We start from the raw sequence: 18151 nt of genomic DNA on the forward strand, positions 1-18151 counted from the left end.
CTCCCAACAAATGCTGCTTTTGATTACTGAGAACACTCCAGTGCATTAGGCACAATTTCCTCAACCTCCAGCCTCCTTATTAACCGTTTGGTAGATATCTTTCTTCCTCACAGTATCCAAATTGTAATCTACCTCCACAGCTTCCTATTACTAGTCCTAATTGGCCTTTTGTCTTCAATCTTTTCCAGTCTATTCTCTATACAGGTACCAGAGTGAGTTTTCCTGAAATATAAATCCTTCCATTATCTACCGCAAGTATTCCTTAATGCCAGAAGTTTTCATTAATTCACCACAAAATGAAAAAGAAAAAAAGACCATCTAGTGAATTTTTCAGAAAATCAAAAGTATTCATTTTAAAATATCTGGGTTTATGTCTTTTTTGATGTTAAAAATGCTCTTTATTTTATTACATGGTAGTGATAGAAAAAGAAATTATTATTTTCTCTTACAACATACTCCTCCCCCAGTTTTTCCTATCTCACTAAGTTGCATTCTTTTAAACTCATTTGTTCTGGTTAAAATGGTGGGTTTCAACACTAAGTATTTTTTTCCTTCTCCATCTATGACCAATTCATAAATAAAACTTTTTGGATCTGTCTCTATAACTAGATTTTCTTCTGCCTATTTATAAACAAACCAAGGATATAAAAAGAAGATAAAAGATAAAAATCAGAGGCTGGGTGCGGTGGCTTATGCCTGTAATCCCAGCACTTTGGGAGACCAAGGTGGGTGGATCACAAGGTCAAGAGATCGAGACCATCCTGGCCAACATGGTGAAACCTCGCCTCTACTAAAAATACAAAAATTAGCCAGGCATGGTGGCGCACGCCTGTAGTCCCTAGCTACTCAAGAGGCTGAGGCAGGAGAATCACTTAAACCCGGGAGGCAGAGGTTGCAGTGAGTCAAGATCGTGCCACTACACTCCAACTCCAGCCTGGCAACAGAGCAAGACTCCATCAAAAAAAAAAAAAAACAAAAAAACAAAAAAACAGAAAACTAAAAGATCCAAAGAGACAACAATCATCTTTCTTTTAAAAGAAGAAAAGAAGAAATGATAAGGATGAGATTTAAAAAAATTATGCCTGAGAAAAATATTTTAACAATTAAAATAGGAAAGATAAAAGTTTGAAATGTTTAGTGGATATAAATGTTACAATTGATATAATCAAAAAAAGCTAGCATAAAAAAATTAATACATTTTGTAAAGCTAAAGGTAACTAGAAGATAATCTAAAATATGAATTTCAAATTATTTTTGTGGGGGTAAATTAGAGAAATATGATAGGGAATGATACTTATGATAGAACATTTTTGGTAATGGCAACAATTACAATTATGAAGGTGGCACACTTGGAGTACTGAAGCAGTGTTTTCTTGCACCAGAGCTACCTAGTTCCCTTTAAAAAGCAAGCAGCAAGAACTAAGGATCACTTGTATGTGGCATATATAGCCGTGGCACACTGGACAACCAGGGTACACAATGTGCTAAAAAACAGAAGGAGAGGTGGGTAATAAATTCTACCCAAGCAAAGATCTACAATATATTTTGCCCATTTCAACATAGCTTAACTCTGAAGGAACCAAATGGACTTGATTCCCTACCAGTCTGAGTCTAATCTATGAATTTCAGGCTTTCTTATATATTTTCTATTATATCACTTGATTCTTTTCAGATTGGAGGAAAAACCCCAAGCAATAATATTTTTTGCTGTCAGGTATATGGATAAGAGATTACTGATGACTTTGTGAAAGAAAATCTGGTATGCTAAAAATTAACATATTTTTCTGTGTCAGACACTGCAAGTTGCCTAGCCAATATAGAAAGCCACTGCTAGCTTTTCACTGGGACCTTTAAAGAATAACAAATGGATCATCCAGGGCTACTGTGGGGAGGAAAAAAGAAAAGCTCCTCTGTTTTAAAGCCTACTTGAAATGCAAATCTCATGATGGGAATAATTTTAAAAGAGGTGGAACACTTATATTAGTCCCTAAGTATAATGTTTTAAAGTATCACCTGAAAAATGATTTACTCAGCCAAACTACATATTTCACCCACTGATATTTGACTAATTCATTAGTTCATGTACTCATTCAGCAAATATTTATTGAGAAGCTACTACATGAAAAGTACTGTGCAAAACCTGTGAAAGTATCCAAATAATAATCATGATTATTTTGATTATAATAACCAACATGAATTGAGTCCTTGTTATATGTCTACCTCTGTGCTTTGTCCTTCACACGTATTGTCTGATTCATCCCTACAGCAACCCTAGGAGGTATATGTTTCTGTTATCCCCTTTGTCAGATGAAGAAACTGAGACTCAGATTAGTGAAATAACTCATTTAGATTCCACAACCAGTAAATGGTGGAGTCAAGTTATGAACCCAAGTAATATGATTCCAGGATGTATGCTCTTAACTACAAATGAATTCTGGTCTCCTCCATGCAGTGGAATCTCTGATTCTGCATGACTGCTCATAAAAGCCCTACACTGAGCAAGCAGCCAAAAGCAGTTTCTTATCTACCAATTATCAGGCACAGTCCTGTCACATTGCAGCTCTCCCTAGTGTATTTTTGGACAGAGAGGATAATAGGCAAACCTTGGTGAGCAGGCCTTGGCTCTCCATACCTGATTCTCTGTCTCAGGGAGTTTGAAAATGAAACCCCAGAAAAAAAAAAACAAAAAAAAAAACAGTTAATAGATGTATACAGAACAAGGGAAGCAAACTGAGAAGAGGTGGAAAGCACAAATCATAACTCCCCAGCAGTTGTAAATTAGAAAAGGGAAAATTAGAGAGATGCTCCAAGGGCCTTAGGGCTTCCTTATTTCTCTCTGTAGACCTGATAGAAACCCCCGTTACCTACAATAAAACTAAAATACTTGTTCAAAAAATAAAAGTTAAACAGATCTGGAATCTTGTAAATAAATAATATAAACAACTTCTACATATAAATGAACATCTAGATGAATAACTGTACTCAATTTGTTAATTTATGTATCACTCCACCCAAAAGGTTTAAGGCAAAGGTAACAAGATCAAAATGTCTATAAGATTCAAGTAAATAACTTCAGGGAGCGAATTGTGCCAGGCATAGGACATGAGATAGTGGTAGGCTCAATACAGCTGGAAAGCTCACCTTTCCAAAAGCACTCAAACTGAAATAAACAGAAAGAAAACTAGAATCAACAGCAAATATTCTGTAGGCCAAACTCAACAGATTTGGGATTTAATCTGCCCCATAAATTCCCAGGTTTAAGGAGACAGACTCAAATGCAAATAATATTAAAAAAGTGAAGTGTAATTTAAAAAAATAAAATCTTACCATTTCAGAAGAAACTGTGTTTTTTTGGAGAGAATGCTGGAAGTTGGCCCTTATTGTTGGTTAGGCCTCCTCCCCCAACCACCCATTCCCCTACACACATATGCTACTGTTGACAGGAGATGTTTGCCAGCTGCGATTTTTTTTTTTAATAAAGATAAGGTTTCAAGAATTCTAAATGTGTACTTTACTATGGAATTGATTTTTAAACTCAATGAGGCATTAAAACACTTGGGGAACAAGCATTTGTCTTTGGGCTTGAAGCTTATACTTTTCAAGATAGATATTGTTTTCCTTTTTAGGAAACACTGATGTGACCAAAGTAAATTGGGGATTGCTTCTGAAGCAGTCAGAAAAACCTGTTCCCTTTGTGCCTAAGGATATTCATAAAGTCACTTACTTCTTTAAGAAAATGATACACATCTACAGAAAATATATTATTTTAATAACCACTGATAGAGGCCATAATACTTTAAATCTCAAAACTCCCCCCAGAATCTTCTAAATGTGAGACCTATCACACATGCATCATTCATGCAGCACTGCAGGGCACAATAAAAATTAAGATTTACACTGGAAATCAATTTTCTTTCGTTACACATTTAACCCAGGCACTATGGCAACAGAATGTGAGACAAAGTAGGTCACGAATTTCAACTGGAATGGCTTAGGTGATACAGAAGCCAGGTGTAATTTGTTGCTCATCTTTTAGGACTCTTTCTTTTAAAGTTCTTCTGTTTCACAGCCCCTAGTCAATGTTGTCTAACAACTTACTAGATGAAATCATGAGACCAAATGCTAGGGTGAGATTTATTCAATCTCATTATTTATTTCACTTGGTTTACTAATTGACTACTAAAATCCATTTCCATACTCACAAATAAATAAAGAAAGCAACTCCAGGAAAAAGGAACAATGCATGTGATATGGTTTGGCTGTGTCCCCACCCAAATCTCAACTTGAATTGTATCTCCCAGAATTCTCACGTGTTGTGAGAGGGACCCAAGGGAGGTAATTAAATCATGGGGGCCAGTCTTTCCCATGCTATTGTCATGATAATGACATGACATGATAATGTCATGATAATGAATAAGTATCACAAGATCTGATGAGTTTATCAGGGGTTTCCGCTTTTGCTTCCTTCTGATTTTTCTCTTGCCGCCACCGTGTAAGAAGTGTCTTTTGCCAGGCACGGTGGTTCAAGCCTGTAAGCCCAGCACTTTGGGAGGCCGAGGCAGGTGAATTATCTGAGGTCACGAGTTCGAGACCAGCCTGGCCAACATGGTGAAACCCCGTCTCTACTAAAAATACAAAAAATTAGTTGGGCATGGTGGTGGATGTCTGTAATCCCAGCTACTCGGGAGGCTGAGGCAGAAGAATCTCTTGAACTCAGGAGGTGGAGGTTGCAGTAAGCTGAGACCACGCCATTGCACTCGAGCCTGGGCAACAAGAGCGAAACTCCGTCTCAAAAAAAAAAAAAGTGTCTTTCACTTCCCGCCATGATTCTGAGGACTCCCTAGACATGTGGAGCTGTAAGTCAAATTAAACCTCTTTTTGTTCCCAGTTTCAGGTATATCTTTATCAGCAGTGTGAAAATGAACTAATACAGTAAATTGGCAATCGGTACCAGTTGCTGAAAAGATACCTGAAAATGTGGAAGCAACTTTGGAACTGGGTAACAGGCAGAGGTTGGAACCGTTTGGAGGGCTCAGAAAAAGACAGGAAAATGTGGGAAAGTTTGGAACCTCCTAGAGTCTTGTTGAATGAATGGCTTTGACCAAAATGCTGATACGAACAATAAGGTCCAGGCTGAAGTGGTCTCAGATAGAGATGAGGAACTTGTTGGGAACTGAAGCAAAGGCCACTCTTTATGTTTCAGCAAAGAGATTGGTGACATTTTGCCCCTGCCCTAGAGATTTGTGGAACTTTGAACTTGAGAGAGATGATTTAGGGTATTTGGCAGAAGAAATTTCTAAGCATCAAAGCATTCAAAATGTGACTTGAGTGCTGTTAAAAGCATTCTGTTTTAAAAGGGAAACAGAGCATAAAATTTCAGAAAATTTGCAGCTTGACTGTGCAGTAGAAAAGTAAAACCCATTTTTTGAGGAGAAATTCAAGCCAGCTGCAGAAATTTGCATAAGTAGCAAGGAGTCTAATGTTAATCCCTAAGACCCTGGGGAAAATGTCTCCAGGCCATGTCAGAGACCTTCAGGGCAGCCCCTCCCATCATAGGCTCTGAGGCCCAGGAGGAAAAAGAGGTTTCATGGGACAGGCCCAGGATCCCCATGCTGTGGGCAGCCTAGGAACTTGGTGCCCTGTGTCCCAGCTGCTCCAGCCATGGCTGAAAGGGACCAATGTACACCTCGGGCTGTGGCTTCAAAGGGTGGAGCCCCAGGCCTTGGCAGCTTTCATGTGGTGTTGAGACTGTGCGTGGGTGCACAGAAGTCAAGAATTGAGGTCTGGGAACCTCCACCTAGATTTCAGAAGATGTATATAAATGTCTGGACGCCCAGGCAAAAATTTGCGCAGAGGCGGGGCCCTCATGGAGAACCTCTTCTAGTGCAGTGCAGAAGGGAAATGTGGGGTCAGAGCCCCCACACAGAGTCCTACTGGGGCACTGCCTAGTGGAGCTATGAAAAGAGAGCCATCATCCTCCAGACCCCAGAATGATAGATCCACCAAAAGCTTGCACCATGCGCCTGGAAAAGCTGCACTCAATGCTAGCCCATGAAAGTAACCGGGAGGGAGTCTGTACCCTGCAAAACCACATAGGCAGAGCTGTCCAAGACCATGCGCACCCACCTCTTGCATCAGCGTGACCTGGATGTGAGACCTGGAGTCAAAGGAGATCATTTTGGTGCTTTAAAATTTGACTGCCCTGCTTGATTTTGGACTTGCGTGGGCCCTGTAACTCCTTTGTTTTGCCCAATTTCTCCTATTTGGAATGGCTGTATTTACTCAATACCTGTACGCTCCTTGTATCTAGGAAGTAACTAGCTTGCTTTTGATTTTACATGCTTATAGGCAGAAGGGACTTACCTTGTCTCAGATGAGACTTTGGACTGATAATGCTGAAATGAGTTAAGACTTTGGGGGACTGTTGGACGCGCATGATTGGTTTTGAAATATGAGGACATGAGATTTGGAGAGGCCAGGGATGGGATGATATCGTTTGGCTGTGTCCAAATGTCAACTTGAATCGTATCTCCCAGGATTCCCACGTGTTGTGGGAGGGACCCAGGGGGAGGTAATTGAATCATGGGCACTGGTCTTTCCCAGGCTAGTCTCATGATAGTGATAAGTCTCACAAAATCTGATGGATTTATCAGACGTTTCTGCGTTTGCTTCCTCCTGGATTTTCTCTTGCCACTGCCATGTAAGAAGTGCCTTTCATCTCCTGCCCTGATTCTGAAGCCTCCCCAGCCATGTGGAATTGTAAGTCCAATTAAACCTCTTTTTGTTCCCAGTTTCGGGTATGTCTTTATCAGCAGCATGAAAATGAACTAATATAGCATGCAAGTTCACAGTCATAAAAGGGCCCAGTATTACAATTTTCAAATCATTCTATGAAGTATTTAGGGGAATGATCAAAACCAGACACAATAAGGGAATAAAAAAAGACGAGTATGTGCTTCTGTCACCATGGGATCAATGGAATCATCAACATCTCATAGAAACCTAGCCGGACACCTATGCCAGCTGCCTAGTCTACTGTGTTTTTATCTAAGAAATAAGATGAAATTCCATTCTAATCCCTTTACAGCATTTCCTAATTCCACCTTCCTCTGCCTCTGTCTCAAGAACCCAAATTTTTTATTCCAACTCCAACCACCTCCCTCTAGGACCTTTCTGTACTAAAATCCTTTTCTCCATGCATACAGCCTATAGATCTTTAGAATCAGAAAGACCTGTCTGTTTAATCTGTCACAACAATAGCTGTGTGCTCAGGCAAATTGCTTACCTTCTCTGAGCTTCACTTCTTTCACAAGGTTCAAAAGGTTGCTGTAAGCATTACATGAAACAAATAATGTGAAGCCCTAGCACCATGACTGGTACAGGGTAAATTGTCTTCTTTTTTCTCCTGATGTGTTGCCTCCTGCTGAACTGTTAAGCCTACACAACTTTCTCATTTTCTCCACAAACACATTTCCTACACATGCACAGATGCATGCACACACTTCCCCTCAGCTCTGTTGCATACCTAAAGTTTCCACCTGCTTTTGGCTAACAAAGAAAAAAAGAGTTTGTTCAGACTCACTTCCCAATCATTCTTTATCATATTGCAACCTAAATTCCACTCCTGCCCTCTCTTCTGAATCTGTTCCAGAAATGATCTACTAAATCACCAAATCCAACCTTCTTTCCTTCATTTTTAAACACTTTACCTGTCTTCAGCATTTAGCACCATTGAATATTTCATCCTCTCAAAAGTTTCTGTTCTCTCATCTCCAATGAAACTGGAGGAACCCTTGGTTCTTCTCCTACCTCTCTGACAGCTCCTTCTCTGGCCCCTGCTTTGACTCCACTGCCCCTCTCTGATTCTTGGGGTGGGTCTGCCCACTCATACAAATATGAAATTGTCAGGAGTAAAACTCTGGTGGCTCCAGTCAATAAGTAGTACCACACTGGAAATAATTTTGACAAAATGGAGATAACTTATTCAGATAGCCTTAAACACTATGTTGCTTCCTAACTAACCAAAACTGAGATAATCTTTAAACTGCTTCACACCCTAGCCACACAGAACAAAGTGAAAGGAAGCAGGAAAATGTATACAAAGCTTTACAACAAGCACATTAGGCAATATATTTCCTTGTCTTCTTTTACTGCATAAATGTGTACAGTAGCTCATAGAAGCAGAAATATCTAAAACCACACACCGCTGAATACCATATATTTAAAGTCTGAGCTCCAATCAATTGCATATAAATTCAGCTTTTTCTATAATTACTTTTAAAATCCGTGATCAAAAGAAGGCTTCATTTTATTGTACATCACCTAGGAATGTTATAAAGATGAGCACCAAGAAATGATGCAGAATCAGATAATTAACAAAGAAAAGGAACTGAGACTTTTGCCTTAGCCACCCTTTGCAAGGGTTTCACCAACTCTCAACTAAGAAGGTATTGGAGTTATTAATAATACAAAAATCATAGTGCATATTATCACAGTTTGTCATATACATAGTGATTAACAGCATAAGCACTTGAGTAAGAGTGCCTTAATTCAAATTCCCTTTCTATGACTTACTGATTGCATGAAGTTGGGAAAGTTATTTTATTTTTCTAAGACCAAATTTTGCTAATATATAAATTAGGAGAATAATTATACCTACTTCACAGGGATTTTGTAAAGATGTGTGCATATTCTTATGTACACAAAATACTTATTACAGTTCAAGACACATGGTTTGCATTCAAATCATCATATAAATATTTTTTCTTTTGCTACATTCCCAGATTTAGCTTCTCCCTTTCTGAGAAATTATTTAATTTGTCATGATTAATTATTTTAATTTGTATTATTAATTATCTATAGATGTGTGTGTCTGTGTGTGTGTGTGTGTGTGTGTGTGTGTAGATAAACTGGGAGATAAAGCAAGGGAAACTTGGTTTCAAGAAGACAGTCATTCCTGGTAAAATTTTAAAAGGTCTCAGTCTCTGCACAGCACAAAAGGTAATCCCTTCCCTAAAGGGGATCCCTGAGATCCCTAAAGACAGAGGGTATTTCAGCTCCTAACCCAAGGAGAAGATGAAAGGTGTCCAAATCCTATATCAAAAGGGTAGCAGGGAGGAACAATTACCTTCTCAAACTCATTCCCCACCAGTGTAACATTTTACTGTTTTATTATTGTGATCATTAACTTTATGTGTCACCTTGACTGGGCTAAGGGATAGCCACATAACTAGTAAAACATTATTTCTGGAAGGGTCTGTGAGATCAGCATTTGAATCAGTGGACTGAGTAAAGAAGACTGTCCTCACCAATGCAGGTGGGCAGCATCCAATCTACTGAAGACCTGAATAGAACAAAAAGGCAAAGAAAGGGCGAATTTCCTCTCTCTTCTGGAACTGGAACATCCATCTTCTCTTGTCCTCAGATATTGACGCACCTGTTTCTCAAGCCTTCAGACTCATACCAGGACTTACACCACTGACTTCCCTGGTTCTCAGATCTTTAGGCTTGGACTGGAACTACACCAGCAGTTTTCCTGGGCCTCCAGCTTGCAGACAGCAGATCGTGGGACTTCTCAGCCTCCATAATTGCATAAGTTAATTCTATAATTAATTAACTAGTTAATTTGTGCATGAGTGTGTATCCTATTAGTTGTTTATTTAGAGAACTCTAATACAATTATTATTATTAAGGAAGAATTCTGATTCTGAAAATTGTAAAACACAAACACATGTAAAGGAAAAAAGCCAGGCATAGTGGCTCACACCTGTAATCCCAGCACTTTGGGAAGTCAAGGCAGGTGAATTGCTTGAGCCCAGGAGTTCAAGACCAACCTGGGCAACATGACAAAATCCCATCTCTACGAAAAATACAACAACAACAAAAATTAGCCAGACATGGTGGCATGCACCTATAGTCCCAGCTACATGGGAAGCTGAGGTGGGAGGATTGATTGAGACTGGGTGGTTGAGGCTGCAGTGAGCCTCAGCCAGGGCACCACTGCATGCCAGCCTGTACAACAGAGCAAGACCTTGTCTCAAAAGGAAAATAAAAATAAATAAAAAAGAAAACAAAAATAAACTATGACCTCACAACCCAGAGATAACCTTTATTAATATTTTGAAGCAATTTCTCTAGTCATTTCTTATACATTTATTTCCACATCTGTAATCAGTGCTATATATAGTTTTGACTACCTTTCCAATTATTCCATTATGAGTATTTTTCAATGTCACCAAAAATGTCTTCAAAGTATTCTTTACAATCACTACAAAATTTCCCTTTAGATGAATATACCACAAGTCACGTATTTATTTTAATAACTCATTATTTTCTAATCACAAAATAATTGTGTCCATTTGCAAAATTAGAAAATGTAATACATAAATCACCCATAATCTTATTGCTCAGATATAGCCACTATTAATATTTTTATATATTTCCTTTTAGTATTTTTTCTATGATTAGCTATTATGTACTTAAAATAATTGAGGTCATACATTACAAGTATTTTCCAATGTCATTAAAATGCTTTCAAAATATAATTTTTAGTGCCTGTAAAAAATTATACATGTCTGATATCACTTCCTTACTGGTAAGAATGAAACACATTTTTAGCCAACAAGGACAGAAAGTGTCCAGAAATAGAAGGAAAAGGCCTGTATAAGGCCATGCCTCCTAAGTCAAGAGGTTCTTTAGAAAAAGAATCCAGACTTGCTTGGCATATAAAAGCCAGTGGTTCCTTCTAAAACTCAAGTCACCAAATCCAAGGGAGGGTACCTGTTTGAGTCACAGCTCTTTCACTTACAAGTAACAGAAGCCCTTCCTAAGCAAGCTTAAGAAAAAAATCAACAACAGAAAAAAATTAATAGAGATAAGAAGGATAGAAAGGGAGGCAGAGAAGAAATTTATTAGCCAAGGTAAATAATAAGTTCCATCACTGCTGAATCCAGAGGCTCAAATGACATCTTTATGACTTTCTTATTCATTATCTCTCATCTCTGTGTATGTTGGCATCGTTCTCTCTCAATATGGACAATGTGAGTGATATGGTTTGGTTATGTTCTCACCCAAATCTCAACTTGAATTGTATCTCCCAGAATTCCCACCTGTTGTGGGAGGGAGCCAGGAAGAGGTAATTGAATCATGGGCTCCAGTCTTTCCCATGCTATTCTAATGATAGTGAACAAGTCTCACAAGATCTGATAGACTCATTAAGGGTTTCCACTTTAGCTTCTTCCTCATTTTCTCTTGCCGCCACCATGTAAGAAGTGCCTTTCACCTCCCACCATGATTCTGAGGCCTCCCTAGCCATGAGGAACTGTAAGTCCAATTAACATTTTTTTCTTCCCAGTCTCAGGTATGTCTTTATCAGCAATGTGATAATGGACTAATACAGTAAATTGGTATCAGTAGAGTGGGGCGTTGCCGAAAAGATACCCAAAAATGTGGAAGCAACTTTGGAACTGGGTAACAGGTGGAGGTTGGAACAGATTGGAGGGCTCAGAAGAAGACAGGAAAATGTGGGAAAGTTTGGAACTCCGTAGAGACTTGTCGAATGGCTTTGACCAAAATCCTGATAATGATATGATCAATAAGGTCCAGGCTAAAGTGGTCTCAGATGGAGATGAGAAACTTGTTGGGAACTGGCACAAATGTGACTCTTGTTATATTTTAGCAAAGATATTGGGGGCATTTTGCCCCTGTCCTAGAGACTTGTAGAACTTTGAACTTGAGAGAGATGATTTAGGGTATCTGGCAGAAGAAATTACTAAGAGCAAAGCATTCAAAATCTGACTTGGGTACCATTAAAGGCATTCAGTTTTAAAAGGGAAAGAGAGCATAAAATTTCAGAAAATTTGCAGCCTGACTATGTGATAAAAACGGAAAACCCGTTTTCTGGGGAGAAATTCAAGCCGGCTGCAGAAATGTACACAAATAGCAAGGAGCCTAATGTTTTTCCCCAACACTATGGGGAAAATGTCTTCAGGCCATGTCAGAGATCTTCATGGCAGCCCCTCTCATTACGGGTCCTGAGGCCCAGGAGGAAAAAGTGGGTTTGTGAGCCTGGCCCAGAGTCCCGTGCTGTGTGCAGCCTAGGGACTTGGTGCCCTGTGTTCCAGCCGCTCTAGCCGGGGCTGAAAGGGGTCAGCATATAGCTTGGGCTGTGGCTTCAGAGGGTGGAAGCCCCAAGGCTTGGCAGCTTCCACATGGTGTTGAGCCTGTGCGTGGGTGCACAGAAGTCAAGAATTGAGGTCTGGGAACCTCCGCTTAGATTTCAGAAGATGTTTGGAAACGCCCGATGCCCAGGCAAAAGTTTGCTGCAGGGGCAGGGCCCTCATGCAGAACTTCTGCTAGGGCAGTGCAGGAGAGAAATGTGGGGCACAGCCCCCACACAGAGTCTCTAGCGGGGAGCTGCCTAATGGAGCTGTGAGAAGAGAGCCACCATCCTCCAGACCCCAGAATGATAGATCCACCAACAGCTTGCACCATGCACCTGGAAAAGCTGCAGACACTCAATGTCAGCCCATGAAAGCAGCCGGGAGGGAGGCTATACCCTGCAAAACCACAGAGGTGGAGCTACCCAAATCCATGGGCACCCACCTCTTGCATCAGCGTGACCTGGAGGTGAGACCTGGGTCAAAGGAGATCATTTTGGAGCTTTAAAATTTGACTGCTCTGCTGGATTTTGGACTTGCATGGGCCCTGTAAACTCCTTTGTTTTGCCCAATTTCTCCCATTTGGAATGGCTGTATTTACCCAATACCTGTACTCTCATTGTATCTAGGAAGTAACTAGATTGCTTTTGATTTTACAGGCTCATAGGCCGAAGGGACTTGCCTTGTCTCAGATGAGACTTTGGACTGTAGACTTTTGGGTTAATACTGAAATGAGTTAAGACTTTCGGGGACTATCAGGAAGGCATGATTGGTTTTGAAATGTGAGGACATGAGATTTGGAGAGGCCAGGGTTGGAAAGATATGGTTTGGCTGTGTCCCCACCCAAGTCTCATCTTGAATTGTATCTCCCAGAATTCCCATGTGTTGTGGGAGGGACCCAGGGGGAGGTAATTGAATCATGGGGGCTGGTCTTTCTCGTGTTATTCTTGCGATGCTTAATAAGTCTCATGAAATCTGATGGGTTTATCAGGGCTTTTCATTTTTGCTTCTTCCTGATTTTCTCTTGCCACTGCCATGTGAGAAGTGCCTTTTGCTTCTTGCCCCGATTCTGAGGCCTCCCCAGCCGTGTCGAACTGTTAAGTCCAATCAAACCTCTTTTTTTTCCTAGTCTCGGGTATGTCTTTATCAGCAGCATGAAAACAGAACTAATACAGTGGGTATTTTCCTGAAAGACAGCTTATCTTATGACTCTCCAGGTTATAACATCTTTATAGTTATTGATCCCTGAAAAAGAGTATTTTTTTTTCTAACGGCTCCTAAAGAAAATTGCCTGTGAGGATTCTGGTTGCTTAAGGTGAACCAATCACTGTTCTCAGGGGGAAAGAATGCCAGATTGACAAAGCTGGTTCCTGGGGACCACACCTGGTGGGGTGTACGAGAGTCAGTGCTACTAAACTGCAGAGTAGGAGAAGGGGAGTTCTCCAAACAAGGAACAAATGCTGTCAGAGTCACATCGAAACAGGTAAGAGATCGACGATTACACCATCATAGGCAGCAGGATCATGAGAGGGGAAAGGGAAGCAGGCAAGGAGTGATTCCAACATTCACACACATTCAGGAGCCAGGAGCGGGAATAAGGACCTCAGTGGGGTTGGACCCTACAAATACACCTGACTTTATTTAACCATGCCCCTACTGTTAACCATATAGATTGCTTTCCAGCTTCCTTCTACATCAGTTACTGTTATGGTTTGGCTCTGTGTCCCCACCAAAATCTCATCTCGAATTATCATCCCCTTGTCTTGAGAGAGGGAAGTGATTGGAGCATGGGGGCAGTCTCCCCATGCTGTTCTCATGATAGTGAGTGAATTCTCATGAGATCCAATGGTTTAAAAGTGGCAGTTTTTTCCTGTACGCTCACTTCTCCCTCCTGCCACTTTATGAAGTAGGTGCCTGCTTCCCCTTCTGTCTTGATTGTAAGTTTCCTGAGGCCTCCCCAGCCATGTGGAATTATGAGTCAATTAAACATCTTTCCTTTATAAATTACCCAGTCTCGGGTAGTATCTTTATAGCAGTGTGAAAACAGACTAAGACTGTTACTCTGCTAAGAATTACTTTCTTTTTCATTTATTTTAAAGTCATATTTCTTTCTTTATGATTGTAAAATAAACATATGTTCACAATAAAATGCAGATATGTTCATAATAAAATGCAGAAAGATAAATATCTATATTTTTGCCATCCAGGAGCAACCAAATGTCTGCATGTGTATAAACACACATATACATGTGTATATATACATATACAAAATTAATATCATACTTCAAAATTTTTTGTGTATGATTTTATTTAAAACTAAACCAGAAAGATTTTCTGTCATTGAATAGTCTTTCATATCAGAATTCTAATAGCTACATATTTCGTCATATAACTTTTATCAAAAATGTTTAACCATTTCCATTTCTTGATTTGGGGACATTTAAGCTATATCCATTTCTCCACTATTATATCTATATTAGGTATAAATACATGTCTGCATCTCTAATTATTTCTTTTGCATAGATTTCTGGGAGTGGTGAAACTGGGCTGAAGTATGTGAACAACCTTATGAGTACAAACACGGACTAGCCTGGAGCCAGCCATAGCAAGGTGTAAGGTAAGGGGAAATGACTACATTCTACAAAGGCTCAGACAACGGCCATGAGGATGGTGGGAAGCCAAGAAGAACTAAGTTGAACATGAAGGCTATAGCACTTGCCTCATGAGGCAAAAAAATGAGATTTGTTTAGATTGCTATTCAACTAGATTAAATCTTGTTAATAGATGAATTTTAGGGTTTCTTGTTTTAGTTTAGACAGCTGTCCCTAGTGGATTGACCCATAGCAAAACAAGCCCTCCTTCACCCCTCACCCTCATTTCACTTCTAATTCAAGTTGAGTCTCATCTGCCCCCAGCTACTCAAGCTGTCCTCAAAGAGAATTACCCCCACCCAGGAATGCATATAGAACAAAGTGAAGAATTTTATTTACCAGGAATATTTCATGGTCTTTTTTCACACCACAGTCAGAGAAAGGGAGCACTTCTCAGAGCACTCCACAAACTGTTTTGTGGGAAGTAAGGAGAAACAGGGGTGGGTGACAAATAAAGAGCTCTCCAGTGTCCTAGGGAAACCTGGCAGAACTGGCAAGTAGGGGCAGGAGCCCAGTTAGCTACAGCTGGGAAAGTAGCACTAGGGTGAAGGAGGAGGTGAAGAGGGACCACTGTGTGGACCAAAGGAAGTAGGAGAGATTTTTAGGGGCTGTCATGAATGAGCTTTGAAGAAAAAAACTATGGCTGAAGAGGATTTATGGGATGCTTTCTGGAAGGTGCTATATCTGGTCTGGTTCTTTAGGAACACCAAGGGTAAAGATACGCATTAATCTTCAAGGCTTCCAGAGGCAACTTCATGCTTCTTTTGAATATGACTCTGTACAGAGACTGGCCCACATGAAAGCTGGAATAACCTTTTAAAAGTGGGCAAAATATGAACCCACCATATTCTCCTTGGAAAGAGGAACCTACTCTGTTTTGCACAGGATATGTAAAATTTATTCACTACACTTTCTTCCTCTGTAATACTCCACTTAAACTCTTAATAAATTTCTATTTTGTGGTTGGATTGACTTGTCATGTAATTGTGGAATAGGTATTCTTTTGGTCTTTGCTCTATAAGTTTATTTCCTCACCTTACCACATCTGTTAACTAGTAATAGCCCATTATTATGGCAAAAACCTTGCTTTACTTGTCCTTGTATACTCTACAGATTTGATCCAGAACTTTATACATAGTGTTGCAATATTTGTACTTGCTTGGTTATAGTGAAGGCAGAAAACAATAACAGTAACTGGAAGGAGAAATTTTTCAATTATTAAAGAAAAGAAATCTGCTTTGTCTTCTTTTATTCATCAAATCCACAAACATGTATTGAGGATTTAATACAGATGAAACTCTTATTTCTTCAGTCTATTGTACAATCTGTTATCCTATTCACCTCAAGAATAAGACTTTTCATTTGTTGATCATTTTAAAATTGGTTCTAAGCAAAGGACTTCCTGGAATGAAGAAGAAAGCAGAGTTTTGGAAGAAGAAAGTAGTTTTTCTTCCAAAGTCATGGCCTCTATTGTCCTGGGGAGTTCTAAAGGGCAAAGCACCCTTTTTGTATTGAGATGTTTATGGTTCCTTAATCAAGAAGTGCTGTGGCTGGATAATTAAGGTAGGTACTTGACTTAGTTTATCCTACCTGAGGATGAGAGAAAAGAACTGCAGAGGTCCAAAGGTTTGAGAAGGGAGGAGGCCTTAGGATACTAGCCTCAAAATGAAACAAGGTGTCTCAGAGGCAAGAGATGTCAGAATACCCTCCTCAAAGAAACTGTGGTCCTGAAGAAAACTGAGCAGGGACTTCAAGAATTAAATGTATGTGTGTGCTCTACTACACTAGAGTAAGAAGACAAATGGAGTATGTATTAGTCCACTTCCATACTGCTATGAAGAAATACCTGAGACTGGGTAATTTATAAAGAAAAAGAGGTTAAATGGACTCCCAGTTCCACATGGCTGGGGAGGCCTCACAATCATGGTGGAAGGTGAAGGAGAAGCAAAGGCATGTCTTACATGGTGGCAGGCAGGAGAGCACGTGCAGGGGAACTGCCCTTTATAAAACCATCAGATCTCATAAGACTTACTATCAGGAGAACAGCATGGGAAAACCCACCCCCATCATTCAGTTACCTTCCACTGGGTCCCTCCCACAACACGTGGGGATTATGGGAGCTAGAGTTCAAGATGAGATTTGGGTGGGGACACAGCCAAACCATATCAGAGTAGAAGGAAGATAACAGAGTAGTGCTGTGCTCTTCAAATAATTATTGATGTCTCCTTTCACCACGTTGGCTTCCCACCAAAAACCTGGCACACAAACCAGACATCATCCTGTTTTCTGCTAGTCTCACAGGCCATATGAAAGCAGGCACTTTGTCACTAATAAAAGAATTAGGATTACTGGGGGAGAGACAGGGGGATATTGTAGAGTGATCAATCCTTCATGTTTGCCTGGGACTCTCTAGGCTTTAACATAGAAAGTCTGGTGTCCCAGGAAACTCTCAGTTCCTTTGAAAACCATACAGTTACTCCTCTCACCTACCTGGAGTGGTCTTACAGAAAATTCAACTATGCATGGATTCATATACATACTTTTTTTTTTACAACTTCAAAATGTCTAGATTGCATCTGCACAAATATCAGTTATTCAGTTATAAAACCAGAAAGGCAGTGAGTATTGGACAAGACCAAATATGGAAAGTGTGGGAAATCAGCTTGTGAATGAATTTGGAAACATCTCATTGCAAACACAGAAGGGGGATATCTTGCCATGTTTTGAGGCAGCAAATATAAAAATATAGAGCATTTACTTTTTACTCCTTTAAAATATGTTGAATGCAGTTGATATTCTCTTTATTATGGATATAAGTTTTAGTATCAATAAAGGTTTTTGTTTGTTCATTTTAGATATAATAAATGTAAGTATTTACAAGTGATTTCCTTGGTTAGTTTGCAACCAGCCATCAGCCAGTGCTTCTCATAGTCTTCACTTTTTCAGGTTTGAATTATACTAACATGACATGAAGAATGCAAACCCTGTGCTTAAAGAAGTGCTGTTTTTTCTTAATGTTCTGCCGAGAACTATCAGCTTCACATACTGCTGACACTACATGTTCAGGGCCTCTAACCTAAACCAGGCACTCGACATTGCCAAGTCCTCTCCACACTCTCCTCCAAATGCTAACCTTACCACTGCCTCCCCATCTTTTCTATAATAATTCACAGAGAACACAGGATGCACTAAAATGTCACCTCCTTGCCCTCCTACCAGAAGACCCTCAACTCTAGCACCACCCACACCTGTTTCACCCTTGCTCTGGTCATAGTAAAATAATGCTTTTCCTGTCCAAGGCTTATCCCCTACCTGTGCTGACTATACTGGCCCCCATCTCGG

At 39.9% G+C, this 18151-nt stretch overlaps 1 protein-coding gene across 1 annotated transcript in view; it reads right to left on the reverse strand.

Moving 5' to 3' along the window:
• Positions 1 to 18151, reverse strand: part of SSR3 (signal sequence receptor subunit 3) — a 64930-nt gene that overhangs the window by 14713 nt on the left and 32066 nt on the right. The gene's annotated exons all lie outside the window — the stretch shown is intronic.

The sequence above is a fragment of the Gorilla gorilla genome, chromosome 2 (assembly GCF_029281585.2).
Source record: "Gorilla gorilla gorilla isolate KB3781 chromosome 2, NHGRI_mGorGor1-v2.1_pri, whole genome shotgun sequence".
Lineage (NCBI taxonomy): Eukaryota > Metazoa > Chordata > Mammalia > Primates > Hominidae > Gorilla > Gorilla gorilla.